The sequence below is a fragment of the Musa acuminata genome, chromosome BXJ3-11 (genome assembly GCF_036884655.1).
Source record: "Musa acuminata AAA Group cultivar baxijiao chromosome BXJ3-11, Cavendish_Baxijiao_AAA, whole genome shotgun sequence".
NCBI classification, from domain to species: Eukaryota; Viridiplantae; Streptophyta; class Magnoliopsida; order Zingiberales; family Musaceae; genus Musa; species Musa acuminata.
This window is the reverse complement of record NC_088359.1, coordinates 19,347,988-19,356,772: the sequence shown is the minus strand read 5'-3', so window position 1 is coordinate 19,356,772 and position 8,785 is coordinate 19,347,988.

The following is an 8,785-nucleotide window of genomic DNA, read 5'->3' as shown; positions in this document are numbered from 1 at the left end:
CGTCGGCGCTGCTTCCCGACCGATCGACCAACACCGCCGCTGCCCCCCCCAGCCAGCGACCTCTCCTCCTCGCTTCCCCATCTCGCTCGAGCGAGAAGGACCACTGGCACCGTCTCCCTGCCAGCAGACCACCCCTTCGTCGTTGATACTATCGGTAACACTACCCTAACTTCCTTGCCACCGTGCCCCCCCTAGGTCACAGCCGCAGCCGCCGGTTGCCCCCTCGTCACAGCGACCGAAATAGGGCAACTCACCACTGCTGCCCTTGTTTCCAACCGTGCCTCCTCCAGCACTCCTCTTCCCCTCGAGCGCCGTCGTCGCCCAGTCGACCCACCACTACTACCGGCCATTGTGCGACGACTACTGCTCGCCTCCTAGCCACCGCTCCCCCTTGCTCTGTATCCTCTGTAACTGAAACAGAGCAAGCACAAGCAACTCACCTTGCTGCCCTTGTTTCCAGCCGCGCCAGAGTCCTTGCTGCTGCGAACGCCAACTGCTGCCACCATCTCTGCTACTACCCAGCTACTATGCAGATGCCCTTGACTAGACATCAGAAACAAGAACTGGGGATTACCGACTTACAATCGTATGCAATGGCTGTCGATAACTCAGTGAAGGCACAAATGGAAGCGTTGGAAACTAGAATTGAGAATCGGCTACAAGAAACTCTTCATGATTTCAAAAAGAGCTTATTGGAGTACTTTAGCGGGTTTTGACAAGATGGGAGCTCAAGTTTTACGTTGAACAGATTGATAGATATAGGAAAAGGGCCCTAGGATGGTGACACACACTACCCACGCATCAGGGTAGAATTTCCACGATGGGAAGATGGGGATCCGACCAGTTGGATCTCTAGGGCGGAAATTTTTTTTCATTTTCACAGAACCCCAGAAGAATCCAAGGTAGAAGTGGCCTCAATCCAGCTCGATGGAGATGCAATCCAGTGGTATGATTGGTATGAAACTTGCCATGGAGTTCCTTTGTGGGAGCAGTTCAAAAGAGGGCTTCTTGTTCGCTTTGGCCCATCCGAATATGAGAATGTTGATGGCCAACTCCCCAAAATTCGTCAGACTTCTACAGTGTTAGAATATCAGAGTAGATTTGAAAGATTGTCCAACCAAGCTAGAGATTGGTCAGAACGATAACTTCTGGGTACATTTATTGAAGGGCTTATTCCCGAGATCCGGTGCGAGGTTAAGGCTCATCAACCCCGCACTATGATAACTGCGATTTCATTTACACGCCTAGAGGAGGAAAAAATCAGTGTGGAATATCGTCGAAACAGAGGTGCTAATAAATAAGTGATTAGCAGGCAACCTACTTCATCTACTCCTAGTCGAAATCATAACACTAGCAGACTAACCCGAGAAGAACTCAAAGAAAGGTTAGTGAAGGGTTTGTGCTGGCATTGCGATGAAGAGTGTAGTAAGGAGCACCGATGCAAACAAGGAAGACTTTTGATGATTGAAATGATCGAGGAGGAACTGGAAGTAGAAGTATCGAATTCCGAACATGAAGAAGTGGAAACTGATGATGATGTTGAAGCCATCACACATACAGTGCATGCATTGGCTGGCTACTCTAATCCACAAACTATGAAAATTGGGGGAACTCTAAAACACTAGTTTGTCACTATTTTGATTAATACGGGTAGCACTAATAATTTTATGGATAGGAAGGTTGCAGCCCGATTAGCTTACCATATCGAATGTTGTGACAAATTTGAAGTCAAGGTTGCCGATGGACGGATTTTAACCTATGACAGCAAGTGCTCAAAGATAAAACTGATTTTGCAAGGTCAAGAATTATTTATGGATTTCTTTTTATTACCTTTGGAAGACTATGAAGTTGTGCTTGGAATTGAATGGCTATCAACCCTAGGTGATGTCTCCTGGAATTTTTCTAAACTAATTATGAAGTTCTTTATTAATGGAAGGCAGGTGACTCTCAAAGGAAGACATGGAGGTAAGGTTACAACTATCACTAGCCATCGGATGGAGCGGGTCCTTCGGAAGACACACACCGGATTTTTGGTGCAATTGCATAACATTGAAACGGAAATGATAGTGAACATTCCGACTGGAAATATTGAATCATTGTTAATAGAGTTCATGGATATATTTGCAGAGCCACACGGACTTCCACCTCTTAGATGTCATGATCATCGAATCCCATATTATCGGAGAAGGCACCAACCAATGTCTGACCCTATAGATATCCACATTTCCAAAAGGTAGAGATAGAGAGGATTGTCATAGAGATGCTTAAAACAAGAGTTATACGAGCTAGTGTTAGCCCATATTCCTCCCTAGTCTTACTAGTCAGAAAGAAGGATGGCTCATGGCAGATGTGTGTTGACTATCGAGCACTTAACAACATTACAGTGAAAGATAAATATCCTATTCTAGTAGTGGATGAACTGTTGGATGAATTGGGAGGAGCTCAGGTCTTCACTAAATTAGACCTACGATCGGGCTATCATCAAATCAGAGTACATGAAAGTGATGTTCAGAAAATGCCTTCTGGACACATAACAACCATTATGAGTTTTTAGTAATGTCTTTTGGGTTAAGCAATGCACCCTCTACCTTCCAGAGTTTAATGAATGATATATTTCGGGCTTATCTCCATAAGTTTGTTTTGGTTTTCTTTGATGACATTTTAATATACGGTCATTCCCTAGAAAGTCATTTATTACATTTACGAATTGTCTTTAATATTCTTCGTGAGCATGGTCTTTTTGTCAAGAAATCCAAGTGCAGTTTTGGACAACCTAAGGTTGAGTACCTCGGCCATATCATATCTCAAAATGGTGTTGTAGTTGATCCTTCAAAAATCCAAGTGATGACAAACTAGCCAATTCCAAAGCCAATCAAAGCTTTAAGGGGGTTCTTGGGACTAACAGGCTATTATCGAAAGTTTGTGAAGAATTATGGCAAAATTAGTGCCCCCTTGACGTCACTTCTAAAGAAAAATACATTCAGATGGTCAGAAGAGACAACTCAGGCGTTTCATTTCTTAAAAACCGTAATGACTACTATACCCATGCCTGCTATACCCGATTTTAATAAAATGTTTATGATTGAATCTAATGCTTCTGGAGTTGGAATAGGGGCTGTATTAATGCAGGAAGGTCGGCCTATCGCTTATGCTAGCAAGGCTCTTTCCCCTTCCCATTTGAGTTTATCTATTTATGACAAGGAGATGCTAACCATAATACATGCAGTCATAAAATGGAGACCCTACCTAATTGGTCGATGGTTTCAAATACGCATTGATCACAAAAGCCTTAAATATTTTTGAGAGCAAAAGATTTCTTCTTCAGAGCAGCAGAAATGGGTCACAAAGCTACTGGGATTCGATTATGAGATCATTTATAAAAAGGAGAGTGAGAATTTAGTAGTAGATGCCCTCTCACGCCTTCCAGAACAAGCTAAACTAGTAGCTATTTCTATTCCTATTTGCGAGACTTTGGAAGTTATCAGAAGGAAATGGTCAGATAATCCTGAGATCCAAAACATCATTAAAAAATTAGAAGAAGCCCTAAGTTTTGTCTCAAATTATAGTTGGGATTTGGTGGACTTGCGCTATAGAGGCCGAATAGTGGTTGCCCCACATTCTTCTTGCCAGGCAATAATTCTGAAGGAGTTCCATTCATCACCAATTGCTGGTCACTCGGGATTTCTCCACACTTATAAGCGAGTTCGACAACTTTTTTATTGGAAAGCTATGAAAAATTTTCTCAAGAAATTTGTTACTAAATGTGATGTTTGCCAACATCACAAAAGTGAGACAGTAGCCACCCCAGGCTTACTACAGCCCTTCCTTATTCCTGATGCTACTTGGACCGACATATCTATGGATTTAATTGACGGTCTCCCACCATCTCAAGGAAAGAGTACTATACTTGTAGTTGTAGATAGGCTTACAAAGTATGCTCATTTATGTGCTTTACGACATCCTTATACTGCTGCAAGTGTTGCTCGTATTTTTGTGGAAAACATAGCTAAATTGTATAGGAGTCCCCGTTCCATTGTTAGTGACAGAGACAAGATTTTTACTAGCTCCTTCTAGACAGAACTTTTTCATTTACAAGGTACTCAACTGAATATGAGCACTGCTTATCATCCATAAATAGATGGGCAAACCCTCACCTACAATTACAAAATATATACCCGGTTCTTCTAAAGTTGATCAAGTGGAGAAGGAATTGATGGATAGAAATAAGATTATTCAGCTTTTAAAGGATAATCTCATAGCCGCACAAGCATGAATGAAACAACAAGCTGATAAACACTGAAGTGAACGAGAATTTACTGTGGGTGATTGGGTTTTCCTTCATCTTCAACCCTACAAGCAAACTTCCATAAAGGTCCGATCTTCCATGATGCTATCTCCTCGGTTCTTTGGGCCTTATAAGGTATTAGAAAGCATTGGACCGGTTGCCTACCACTTGGATTTGCCTGCTAGTTCTAAAATACATCTAGTCTTTCATGTTGCATGCCTTAAAAGGAAATTGGGTGAAGATGCAATATTGCAGTGCCATTTGCTAGACACTTCTACTACTGGGGAAGTTCAAGCTCAACCACAAGCCATACTTGATCGACGAGTTGTAATGTACCACAGACATCCTGTAACTGAAGTGCTAGTGCAATGGGCCAACTTACTAAAGGAAGATGCCACTTAGGAGTCCTACAACATACTTAAGGAGAAGTTTCCAGAATTTGATGCTGCTAAACCTTGAGGACAAGGATAAATTGAAGGAGGCGAGATTGTTAGGATCCTTTTATTTTTCCTTTTATTTTTTGTGCTTTCCTTTTATTTTTTGCGTATTTATTAAGTTTGTTTAGTTTAGCTAAAGTCGGAACTCTATAAATAGGGATGTAACTACTTCTTTTCAATTATCTATAAAAAATACTATTTTATCTTTTGACAAACCCTAGGAGGCCGATCCCCTCGAAGTGATCAAGGAGGGCCAATCCCCTTGAAGCGATCAAGGAGGCCAATCCCCTCGAAGTGATCATCCCTTTCCCTTCTTCTTTTTTTTACGATAAGACTTTAGGGTCTTATCAATTGCGATAAGAATATCGAAGTTGCGGAGTCAACTGGCCGATTGGGCAATAGGCCGCAAGAGAGGACGATGTGCTTAAAAATCGGACGAAGCGTCGAGGGACTAATGATATGCTGGACAACTTGATTAATGCATAGTATTGATTGTCTAAATCGAAGTGTATTTTCATATGTGCATGATTAACTACGATAGTAAGGCATGAAGCAAAATAAAGTCCCAGAGTCAAGATTGAGATCACATTGGGAGTTCGAGAGTTCGTCGGAAGTTTGGACGTTCATCGAAGCTTGTCGGGAGTCCGTCGGAACATTGCCGAGAGATCGTCGGAAGTTCGCCGGAAGATCACCGGAAGAATAGACATAGGGACTTGTTTAGCTTAGCAAATGTCCTAGGAATCACAGTTAGCATGTAATTGGGTTTGGATTTGGGCCAACCCAATTAGGTATCAGCTAGGCCCATGTAAGGACTATGTTGGGCCCAATAAGAGGCCCAAAATAATGCCCCAAGAAGTCTTACCGTCGTGGCACAATCTTCGAGATTGTGTTAGGTAGTGGTACCGCTAGTTTGGGTGTTTGTACTGCCCTTGGTAGGGTGCCAAGCAGTGGTATCACCAGTCTGGGTGGTCGTACCGCCCAGCACTGCCCCCCAGGCAGTGGTACCACCAGACCTAGGCGGTGGTACCGCCTAGGGCAATGTCAGTTCAAACTAACACTGGGCGGTGGTGCTAGTCATAGGTGCCCAGCAAGCCAATCACGTGAGTGATGGCACGTGTGACTTGATATAGAATCTTTTTGCTTATTATATTTTGGCGTATATCACTTTATAACTATTGCATAAATGCATACATATATTGTGATGTCCTTGGATTTGTGCAATGGGAATCGGATCGTGATGAGATCACGATAATGAGATCGATTCACCTTTAAACACATATCCTAAATGATCCCGGTCATAGGTTACTCGAGAGGGACATCATGATAACCGGATAGACTGGTGTGCTGTATACCCATCCATATGATGGATGCAGCTGGTCTCATAGCTGCTCGTGTAGGGACACTAGGGATACAGTACAGGTGCTCATTGGAGAATGAGTTCACTGATTGATCCGCTTACGGAATGCTGGATGGTTAATTATGCCTTATTGTCAGACAGCGATTCCGTAGTCCTAGTGGTGTATCTGGTCCTTAGACTTGAGACACCAAGGATGTCCTGTATGAGTGCTCCACTCTTTGATACCAGACTTATAGGTTTGGCTGTCCCAGATCTAGTACAGTTGGTCATTGGGAGTGGTAGTCGACCTTACGAGGGTTATTGAGTGTCGATAGAGGATCATCCACTCTCGGCGTCATGAGAGGAATATCCCATGTGTTCTTGCTCAGACAAATCTCTGGCCAGGGTCATTCGGGTTGAGAGAGAAAGAGTTCTCCGGGAGAATCCGATTAGAGCGAGACTCGAGTAGAAACCGTATGGGTCTGACAGCACCATGCTCAATATACGGTCTCTGGGATATTAGATGGATGAGGGACTATAGGTACACGGTAACTGAGGACAGACAGGTCCAATGGATTGGATTCCCCTGTATCGTCTGGGGACTACGGCGTAGTGGCCTAGTACGTCCGTAGTCGATGAGTCAAGTGAATTATTACAAAGATAATAATTCACTGAGTTAGAAGGAGTTCTGACGGGTATGACTCACGACCAGCTCGATATTGGGCCTAGAGGGTCACACACATATGGTAGGTATTGCGATGAGTAGAGGTTCGGATATGAGATATCCGACGGAGCCCTTGTCTTATTGGATGCAGATCCAATACCCACTAGGGGAGGACCCATTAGGGTTTGACAGGGGACCTCTATAAATAGGAGGGATTCAGAGCCTCATAGGCTAGAGCCTTTGCTTGCCTTTCCTATTCTCCTCTTCCTCTCCACCTCAGATCAGGCCTGGAGTTTTTGAGGAGCGTCGTCGCAACCCTGCTGTGTGGATCACCGCTAGAGAGGAGGATGCTTGACCTCCTTTACCCTCTCCTAAGGATCTGCAAGGAAACAGGGATATACGATCTCCCTAGGTAACACAATCTACTCTATACGCAGTTTCATGTTTCACGGATTTTTGCGCACCAATCTTTGCACGACGACGAACATCTTTTTGGGAATCGGGGATTTTGTTTTCTTGTTCTTCCGCTGCGCATGTGATGTCGCCCCCATGATTTCCCAACAGGTGTTACCGCCCGTGCCCGGGGAACCTGGGATGGGAAAGTTTTAGGCTCCAAGTATGAATCAACTTGAAGCCTATGAATACCCCTCTCATCCCTAGTTAAAGCACATAAGCACAAAGAGTTTAAAAAGAAAGAAATGCTACTAAAATCTTGCATGATCTCCTCTCCCTGTTCTAAGTGTTAGACTAGTTTGAGAAAAGAGTAAGTTCGTGCTTGTAAGGATTGTCTCCTAAACCCGGTAAAAGGAGAAAAGTGGTATAAAATGTGATTGGCCTTCACCTATTGAAGGAAAGCCTCTATTGGATGCCGGTGACCTCGTCGGAGGAGCAAGCGGAAAGTGGATGTAGGTCATGTTGATCGTGTTGAATCTCAGATTTTGATGATGAAACTAATTGATTATATTTAGATGTTTAACTATATTTTGAGTGATGCAAGTCTACTCGATCAGGATTAGACAATTAACGCAGGAGGAATTAACGTTGCGCCGGAGGAGATCACGTTAGGATATTGGATGGCAGAAGGCTTCGGATGTCAAGCATCAGGCCAAGAGCGGAATTGCGCCAAGGATATTGGGGTTGTAGAGGTCAACCGTCGATTGGGCAATAAGCCACAAGAGAGGACGATGCACTGAAGAATCGGACGAAGCGCCAACCAATAACGTGCCGGGCAACAGAATGTCAATTCGCGTAGTAATAATTGTCTAGATCGGAGTAGAGTTTTGGCTTGTGTGTGCAGGATTAACTATGATAACGATGAAGACATAAAGCAAAACAAAGTGTCGGAGTCAAGCGCGAAGGATTTGTTGCGAGTTCGAGAGTTCGACGGAAGTCTGAAGGTTCGTCGGGAATGCTTCCGGAACTAGCCGAGAATGAGTAGGGAGCTTGCCGAAGGGTTTTTCGGAAGCTCGCCGGAAGGTTCGTTGGAAGTTCGCAGAGCTCGCCGAGAAAGATCGGAGCTTGCCGAAGAAGCTCGTTGGAACTCGCCAAGATCAAATCGTGAAGTCTAGGAGCTTGCCGGGAGTCCGCATAATGGTTTCCGAGAGTTCGTCGGAAGACTGTCGGAAGTTCACCGGAAGCTCGCCGGAAAAAGTCTTAACTTGCGGACATTGTAATAGCTTAGGAAATATATTTAAATTCATAGTTAGCACATTAATTAGGGTTAGGATTAGGTGTTAATCCTATAACCCAAGTAGGGGCCAATTGGGCCCGAGTTCGGACTGGTTTGGGCCAAGTTTGGAGCCCAACCAGTGAGCTAAAATAGTGTAGGCGGTGGCATCGCCTAGAATCTGAGAGCCAGGCAGTGGCACCGCTTGGCTGGGTGGTGGCACCGCCCAGCACCCGAGAGCCAGGCGGTGGCACCGCTTGGCTGGGCGGTGGCACCGCTAGTACACTGTCAGTGTCAGACACTAACAGGCGGTGGCACCGCCACTGATAAGCGGTGGCACCGCCAACATCAGGAACCAAAGAGAATTCAAATTTTGGAGCCCAAATTTGAATTCTCT